Raw genomic sequence first — 10,202 nt, forward strand, 5'->3', positions numbered from 1 at the left:
CATTCATTCCTTCTCCTGGGTGTGTGGATCAGGGACCTCACACATGGATGGTCTCATCCTCTTAACAAGGGCTGCACACCTGGCAGTGCAAGCACCCTACCGTAGTGGTGAGCGATTCCTCCGTCTCTTTCCAGTTTTCCACTGCCTCGCTTTCCAGGGTTACAGAGATCTTGGATTGCTCTTAACTAAAATAATTTTTCTTTCTTTTTTTTTTTATAATTTTTTTGCCTCCAGGGTTATTGCTGGGGCTTGGTGCCTGCACCATGAATCCACTGTTCCTGGAGGCTACTTCCCCCCTTTTGTTGCCCTTGTTATTTTATCATTGTTATGGTTATTATTATTATTTTTCGTGTTGTATTTTTTGTAGTGTTATTACTGTTATTGTTAATGTTGTTATTGTTAATAATGTTATTGTTAATGTTAATAATAATTGTTATTGTTAATGTCGTTGTTGTTGGATAGCACAGAGAGAAATAGAGAGAAGAGGGGGAAGACGGGGGGGGGGGAGAAAGATAGACACCTGCAGACCTGCTTCACCACGTGTGAAGCAACCCCCCTGAAGGTGGGGGATCCTTACACTGTCCTTTGCACTTTGCGCCAAGTGAACTTAACCTGCTCTGCTACTGCCCGACCCCCTAAAATCATTTTTTCTTTGCCCAGTTCTGTCTTCCTTGCTCTCTATTAAATTAGTCATTGGTTCAGTTAACGTTTGTCTTACTTCCCCACATCTCTATCAGTTTCTCCGCTCATTATCCCTTCCTCCCCCAACTTCTGTTGGGGATAACTCTTTTTTTTCCTTGTTATACTTGGTGCAAGTGGTTTTAGCAGTGTCTTTGGAAGCACACACTCAGTGTGTTTGTCTGTAATATCTTTATTTGCTCTATTTTCCGAATTATAATTTTAGCAGATTGAAACTTTGAAGATATTTCTGGTTGACATCTTCTAGCATTTTGTTTCATTATGCCTAGCTTTCATTGTCTAGTTCTCAAACTTGTAGAGGATTTCCTTCCTTCCTTCCTTCCTTCCTTCCTTCCTTCCTTCCTTCCTTCCTTCTTTCCTCCTTTCTTTCTTTTCTTTTTCTTTTTTAGTTTTGAGGAAGACTTTTTCAGTGATTTTTTGATTTTCTGAATGTTTACTTCCAAATATGTATTCAGATATGAATTTTTTTTTCATTTATCGTGTTTGAGGTTTGTTCTTTCTGAATGTGAGGATTCAAATCTTTCATAATAGTGGAAAACAATTTTGGTCACTATTCCCTCATTCTATTTTTGCCTCTTAGGTTGTCCGCTGGAAACACAAAGACATTGTCATATTCTCCTCCATATGTGCTAACCTTTCTTATTTTCTGCTCCCTATCACTCTGTGCCAAGTTCTCATTATGTCCAATTCTATTTCCCACTTTACTCATTCTTATTCTAGCTGTGTCTAACCTACTATTCCATTCCTCTTTTTAGTTTTCAAATTAGGTAGTAGATTTACCAAAAAGCAGACAAAGCAAACAATGTAAGGAAACATAGTGAATAATCTTGTTCCGACTCCATCCTTCTGGGCCCCATTCCAACATTCCTTCACTTTTTGTGATTTTCCATTTTGGTTTATTTGGTGTCACCTATGAGTTTTTATCTCTACACAAATACAGGCAAATTTAGTATGGGAGTCTTCTTATCTTCTTTTCTTCCTTCATTCCTTTTCCTTCCTTCCTTCCTTCCTTCCTTCCTTCCTTCCTTCCTTCCTTTCCCTCCCCACCCCCCTCCTTTTCTGGAGCACTGATCTGCTCTAGCTTATGGTGGCATGCGGGATTGAACCTTGGACTTCAGAGCCTCGGGCATTAGAGTCTCTGCATAACCATTATGCCATCTACCCCTACCCTTCGCCTTCTTTTCTATAAATGGAAGCATATTTCACACCTTCTTGGTACTTGGTTTTGCCATTGAGTGGTATGGTTCATATTACTCATATTTTTCCATATCAGGGTTTATTCAGGTTTTCATCTTTCAAACTGTTTGCATAAAGCTTCTTCATGTAAATAAAACACTGTTTCTTCTATCAGTCTCCTATTGGTACACATCTAGGTGGTTTATAGTCTTTTGCTTTTATAAAGAAGTACAATTGGATAACCTTGTACCTACCTTATTTTGGATATGTGTAGGTGGACCTGTGAAATAAATTCTCTGCAGCAGCAATGTCGGGTTAGACCCTTACGCATATTCACTTTTGTTAACAAAGTCTGTGTAGACTGACATTGGACGGACATCAGTTTACCCTCCCTCAGCAGTGCGGCAGTATATGATGATCCATCCTGCTTTCCCTCAGTCTTAAATATACTTGTGTGGTCAGACTTTCAGCTTTTGTCCAGTTAACTTTCATTCTAAATATTTTCCTTTTGCCTCCAGGGTTATTGCTGGGGCTTGGTGCCAGCACTACGAATCCACTGCTCCTGGTGGCCATCTTTTTATTTTTTTCCCATTTTATTGGATAGAACAGAGAGAAATTGAGAGAAGAGGGGAGATATAAAGGGAGAGAGAAAGATAGATCCCAAGCTTCACTGCTTATGAGTATCCAGGACCTCAAACCCAGATCCTTGAGTGGATCTTTGAGCTTAATACTAGGCACTTAACAGGGTGCACCACTGCCTACCTCTAAATAATTTATTTCCTATCTATAAATTTTCATTTCACTTTAGATATTATGACTATATTTTTTATTCCTTTAAAACCACTACAAACATTCAAACATGGTCATTTTTCCATTGAATCACAACAGTGTGTGAAACCATTGGTTGAACATAGTTCTTCATGCCATTATATTAGCTAAGTCACCCTCCTCTTGGTGGCTTTCAACTTTGGGTGTTTAATGCTGATGCAAAAGATTTTCGTGCCTGGGACTCTAACATCCCAGCTTCAATGCCTGGTGCCATCACAAGTCAGAGCCGAGCAGTGCTCTGGTTAAAAAAAATGTTTAGATTATGAATTCACACCTGACTATTCTTTATCTGTGGGAAACCCACAAGGCCTGGCTTGAGAATGTTCCTTCAAAAACCCAAACCCAGCAAAAGATACATGTCAAACTTCTCAGAACCAACATGTGGCAGAGGAACCCAACCTAGGTGTTGGTCTCAGAGCACACACTTTCTTGGGAGTTCAGTAAATACACAGCCAAGTGAGATTCCAGTGTTGGAGAAAGTTGGATTCCTAACTTTTCAGTGAGCTCCCAACTTTCTGATACTTCTACTAAAGAACAATAAGTCTGGGGATTATCTGTAAGACTGGTAGCTTCAGATTAGAGTTTAGAAAAATTGTTGTAGGTTTGTGAATGTTCTGAGGTCTGTGCTTGGTTATGTCTGGGAGTTTTATGATGAAGTGTTAGTGGTCAAGGGCTGTGAAAACATAAATGTCCCACTGAGCTCAAACCTGAGTGGAAAAAAGAAGTCCTGAGTAATAACCTCACTAATGACTCTGTGGAAGATACTGAACAGTGACTGGTACTTTTCTGTCTTTCATTCATTCATTTATTCATTCTTTCTTTTTAATTTTTACTTATAAAATTGAAACACTGACAAGACTGTGGGGGCTGGTCCTCCTCTGCACATCAGCTGGCAACTGTGGAGGAGGGGGGGGGAGACAGGCCACCCTGGGGATCCTGGGGACCCTGCTGATGAGGGAGAGTGCACGGAGAGGAATCACGACCTCCTCCGGGAGAAGCTTCAGAGAGACAACTTTTAAAAAATATTTATTTATTCCCTATTGTTTCCCTTTTTTTATTATTGTAGTTATTGTTGTTGTTGTTGTTGGATAGGACAGAGAGTAATGGAGAGAGGAGGGGAAGACAGAGATGGGGAGAGAAAGACAGACACCTGCAGACCTGCTTCACTGCTTGTGAATCAACTCCCCTACAGGTGGGGAGCTGGGGGCTCAAACCGGGATCCTTATGCCGGTCCTTGTGCTTTGTATCACCTGTACTTAACCTGCTGCACTACTGCCTGACTCCCTAGACAACTTGTTTATTTGGGGGTACAAGCAAGTAGATATACCCAAGGATTAGGAAGAAGGTTAAGGTGATCATGAATCCATACACAGTACAGGGTTAAATCTTGACCTATCAAGTATTTGATCATAACTGGAAAGTTACCGAATAAGGTCTGGTCACGAGCTCATCATGCATAGACAGGCTTTTCTCTAAGTGTGAATTATGAGCACCTCAGGGCAGGGGGGAGGGGGCAGTTGAGCAAAGCCAGGATATTTGTGGTGGGTTTCAGTTGGCCGTACACAGTCATTTACAGCTTTTGTTCAAAGGAACGAGGATGTATGTGCAGGAAGTTCCTGGCCTTTAAAACTCCATCCGCCATAAGGTCATGGGATCGAGTGAGGAGGGGGCTCGGGGTCGACCCTCTCAGGCCCTCATGGAGATGATGGTCTAGATTTCCCAGACAGCGGGCTCCCCCCCCCCCCCCCCCGCACAAGACCATAGGAGCCCCACTTCCCTAGAGCTCTGCTCAACTAAGGAAAGAGAGAGACTGGCTGGAAGTATGGATCAATTTGTCGTTTTGAAAAATATTTTTTTATTTACTTATTATTGGATAGGGACAGAGAGAAATTAAGAGGAGAGAAGGAGCTAGGGAGGGATAGAGAAATACCTGCAACCTTGCTTCACCACTCGTGAAGCTTTCTCCCTGCAGGTGGGGACCAGGATGGACTGGAACCTGATCCTTACACACCGTAATGTGAGCATTTAGCCAGGTGTGCCACCAGCTGGCCCTGTGACTGGGACTTTTCTATATGTCTTTCAGCTAGAGAAGTTTCTTTCTAATACCTCCTGCATTTGACCAGCACAACGCATGTTCACTTGTTATGTAATTCATTGACTAAATCTTCAAAGATATATTTATTTCATATGTGATAGACATCTTCACATGAGAGAGACATCAGAGTACTTCTCCAGTGTGTGTTGTCTGATGTGAGGGTGATCTGGCTGTGACATCTGTCACCGCATTGAACGCCAGGGTTGATTCGGCTGATCTGGCTTGCTAGGCGTGTACCCTCTTCCTCCTTCACCACTCACTGCATGTGCGTCCCTCTGGAAGCTGCGCACTCAGTCGAAGAGGACGGCCTTCCCCCAAATAGAGACGGACCGGTCTTCAATCGAGGGTATACAAGGGTATACGAGTAGCTGCGCTCCCCTGCTAGAACCTCCAAACAAGCTCTCCAGTATGTGCTGTACAGGAGATGATCAAATCAGGAGCTTCAGACATGAGAATCCTGTACTCTGCCAACTAAACTATTTCTCCAGTTACATACATCACTGATGATGTCTTTACTGAGCAACTACGTTGTGCCTGGGTCTGCTAGCTACTGAGGCCTAGTGATTATAGAAAGATACAAAAGCAAAGGAGACAGGACCTCACCCTTGAAGGAGACTACAATCCAGAGAAGTTTCGGCACCATGATTGCTCTTACAGGCTGAGAAGCCATAATTCCTGGTTATAATCCCTGCTGTAATACTTACAGATAATCATCAACTTTGGTTAATGTCTGCCTTTTTTAAGTTTTGGTGGCTACATATGTAAAATAAGGTCAGTAATTGTCTTCACCTAATTAAATTATACAGAAATTAAATGAGATGCTATATATAAAGAGTTGACACAAAGTCTTAAAGAATATGTGGGATGTCTGGCTTAGAGGAGTTACAGTGTTGCAGAGTGGCAACAGGGGGTTTGGTTAACTCCTGGGCGCCAATATAATGCTTTTGAAAGACTAGCAAGTGACAGAGACAGTGCAGAAGTTTCAGGCAGAGAAATAGCAGAAGCAAAGATATGGTGGCAAGGAGGAGAGATTCACATCAAGAAATATTTTGTTACTAGGTCAAGATAGAACCAGGCTAGGGGTATGGATTGACCTGCCAATGCCCATGTCCAGCAAAGAAACAATTATAGAAGCCAGACCTTCCACCGTCTGTTTCCCATAAAGATCTTCAGTCCATACTCCCAGAAGGGTAAATATTAGGGGGAGATTGACCAAAAGGCTCTGAACTCCAGTTCCATCAGGACCAGAAGAGAGAAGAGGAAAAAAAAGGAAAGACATTTGGAAGTAGCAATAGGTATAGGTGTGACTTAGAAAGGAAAGGAAAGCAGGACCATAGGAAAAAATGGGCACACAAAGTGCAAGGGCTGGTGTAAGGATCCAGGTTCGAGCCCCCAGCTCCCACCTGCAGAGGGTTGCTTCACAAGTGGTGAAGCAGGTCTACAAGTGTCTATCATCCCCCTCCCTCTGTCTTCCCATCCTCTCTCGATTTCTCTCTGTCCTATCCAACAGCGACAACAACTATGACAAAAATAACAATAACAACTACTACAAATGCAACAAGGGCAACAAAATGGGAAAAATGGCCTCCAGGACCAGTGAATTTGTAGTGTAGGCACCGAGTCCCAGCAATAACCCTGGAGGAAAAAAAAAGAAAAAAATGGGCAAATATATGTAAATATAGACAGATAGTTATAGAAACAAGAGTCAACCCATATCTATGACCTTGGGAGAACCATTGCAGTTTCCAGTGGGGGGAATGGGGACACGGAACTCTGGTAGTGGGAAAGGTGTGGAATTATACCCCTGTTATCTTATAATTTTGTAAATCAATATTATCAAATAATAATGTTTACAAATACAGCAATCTATAAAAATAAAATTAAAACAAGTAATCAAAATTAAAAAAGTAAAAGAAAGTATTTTGAGTTTATGGGTAGGTCTAGAATGTAGGGTACAAATGGACAGGGCATAGTCATATATTCGTATCTATATATTTGTATGTATTTACTTACATTATTTACTTATTTTTACTTTAACCAGAGCACTGCTCAGCTCTGGTTTATGATGATGCAGAGGGCTGAAGCCTAGGGACCTAATACATGGAAGCCCTTTGCATACCGTTGTGCTAGCTCCTCCACCCATTGTTATTATTAGTGGTGCTTCATATTGACTGTTTGCTTTCACATACGTTAAGAGGTGTTTTATGATTGCGATATAAATCAGCCTTCCCAATAACACATGGAATCTTGAAATAGTCCTTGTAGAACAAAGCTGTCACACTTAGGAGAATTAGGTGGAGAAAGAAGCCAAACTGGACGGGACAGTGAGGAACCACGTTAAGGGAATGAACATCTAGGTCAAAGCAGGGGAAGGAAATAGGAGGCAGTTCTAAAATTCCGCTGAAGGCACACTTCTTATTTAAATATATATATATATATATATATATATATATATATATATATTTTTTTTTTTTTTTAGAACAGAAGAGGGAGCCATTGAGTCATGATGGTCCACTGAAGAGTGCAGGAAACTTATGTTAAACTTAACATAAACTTAAACATGGGCAAAAGGAAGGACCACAGAGAAGGAACCCAACTCCACTGATGGTTATTGTAAGAAAAGAGACAAAAACAATATACTATAAAACAAAGTGCTCTAGGAAGACATGCCCATAGGGGAAGGTGGTCAGATGTCTCTGAATTCCGATACCATCAAGACCTGGAGAGAGAAGAGGAAAAATAGGACATTTAGAAGTAGCAAGAGGTATAGGTGTGACTTAGAAAGAGAAGGCAAGACCATAGAGAAATGGGCAAATATATATAAATTTAGATAGATAGTTATAGAGATAATAGCCGACCTGTATCTGTGTCCTTGGGAGAACCACTGCAGTTTTCAGTGGAGGAACACAGGACTCTGGCTGTGGGAATAGTGTAAAATGATACCCCTGTGATCTTATAATTTTGTAAATCAATACTGAATTACTAATAAAAAAATGAAAAGTTAATTATTTCAAAAGGAGTTAAGTAATTTTCAAGTTTAAATTAAAGTAAAAATCAGAATTATAAGCTTTCATAAATGAGACTGGACGCATGCAAGACTTGAAGAGTGCACATAGAATTCAGCAATGGAAACCTTCTTCTCTAAAAAATCATTTTAAAAAGGAAAGCTAAGGAGGGCATGGTAGTGGCATGGTTCAAGCCTCGGGTCCCCACCTGCAGGGAAGAGGCTTTATGAGTGGTGAAACAGTGCTGCAGGTGTCTCTCTCTTATCTCCCCTTTCTATCTTAATTTCTCTCTGAGCCATCAAGGTAAAATTAAATAAGTGTTTGTTTTAAATGAAAGGAAAACTAAATGAGACGGAATGCCAGAGTGAATAAGTAGTACAAATAAAAGAAATGAAATTAAATAAAAATAGACTGGATAATGGGAAGGAAGATGTAAGAGAGAGCGGAGAAGATCTAAACTTATGCAAAAGAGAGCCTCGCACCATAGACTTACGTTCACTCAAAATAGGTCAAAGGCATGGATGCAAAGCCCTAAAAATACAGTGGAGACAAAGCAGGCAAAGCATTTCCAAGACACTGGCTTCAGAAATACAGCTGAGACTCAACTCCAACAGGAAGGAAAACAAAAGCAAAAATAAACAAATGGGATTACATCAAATTAAAGAGTTTCTGCACAAAAAGATACCCCTAAATGGGAGAAATATTCATACACTACAGATCAGAGAAAAGGCTAATCTCTAAGGTATACAAAGAACTCACTAAAATTCAGCGACAAAGACAACAGTAACAAAAGTGAGTCTAGCAAAAAGGAGGGAGAAGAGCTCAGTAGGCAATTTGCCAAGAAGACTCACAGATGGTCAACAGCACATGGACACATGCTCATCACTGATTATCAGGCGAATGCAAATACAGACAACACTGAGATGTCACTTCATACCTGTGAAAACGGCCTCCAAGAAAGATGCTACAAACAGCAGGTGCTGATGAGGATGTGGAGAAAAGGTGGCAGGGATTGGGGGTTTACACACACACACACACACACACACACACACACACACACACACACACACACACACACACGACTGGAATGTAATCTGGTCCAGCTTTTATGGAAAACAGCATGGAGACTTCTCAAAATTAAAAATAGATCTGCAAATAGAAAAAAAATTGGTCTGCATTTGATTCAGCAATTCTTTTATTTTTTATTTTTTATTTAAGAAAGGATTAATTAACAAAACCATAGGGTAGGAGGGGTACAATTCCACATAATTCCCACCACCCAATCTCCATATCCCACCCCCTCCCCTGATAGTTTTCCCATTCTCTATCCCTCTGGGAGCATGGACCCAGGGTCATTGTGGGTTGTAGAAGGTGGAAGGTCTGGCTTCTGTAATTGCTTCCCCGCTGAACATGGACATTGACTGGTCGGTCCATACTCCCAGTCTGCCTCTCTCTTTCCCTAGTAGGGTGGGTCTCTGGGGAAGCGGAGCTCCAGGACACATTGGTGGGGTCTGCAGTCTAGGGAAGCCTGGCCGGCATCCTGATGACATCTGGAACCTGGTGACTGAAAAGAGAGTTAACATACGAAGCCAAACAAATTGTTGAGCAATCATGGACCCAAAGCTTGGAATAGAGGAGAGGAAGTGTTAGGGGGGTACTCACTGCAAACTCTAGTGTACTTCTGCTTTCAGGTATATATTTTGCAGTAGTTTACGGATACGTGTGAACATATGCTCTCTCTCACAGAAACTGGTGTATATCTAGGTTTTGGGACTTTGTTAGAAAGTGAACCACCTGAGATGGAATTAGAGTATACTATGAAAGGAAAGGTTCTCACCCGAGCAATGAAGCTGAAAGTTTGTCATTCCACACGTGAAGTCTCTGGACACAGTCTGAAGTGAAGCATGTGAGGTGGCAGTCGTTGTGTTGGTTAGGTTGTGATCGGCAGATGCAATATTATTTGATATGGATTGGGAGAGGCATACCCCAAGGACTCCATAACACCCAACCAAAAAGAGGTGTGTACTCCTATGTTCATAGCAGCACAATTCATAATAGCTAAAACCTGGAAGCAATCCAGGTGCCCAACAACAGATGAGTGGCTGAGAAAGCTGTGGTATATATACACAATAGAATACTATGCAGCTATCAAGAACAATGAACCCACCTTCTCTGACCCATCTTGGACAGAGCTAGAAGGAATTATGTTAAGTGAGCTAAGTCAGAAAGATAAAGATGAGTATGGGATGATCCCACTCATCAACAGAAGTTGAGTAAGAAGATCTGAAAGGGAAACTAAAAGCAGGACCTGACCAAATTGTAAGTAGGGCATCAAAGTAAGAACCCTGTGGTGAGGGGTAGATATGCAGCTTCCTGGGACAGTGGGGGGTGGGAGTGGG

Source organism: Erinaceus europaeus, chromosome 1, assembly GCF_950295315.1.
Source record: "Erinaceus europaeus chromosome 1, mEriEur2.1, whole genome shotgun sequence".
Lineage (NCBI taxonomy): Eukaryota > Metazoa > Chordata > Mammalia > Eulipotyphla > Erinaceidae > Erinaceus > Erinaceus europaeus.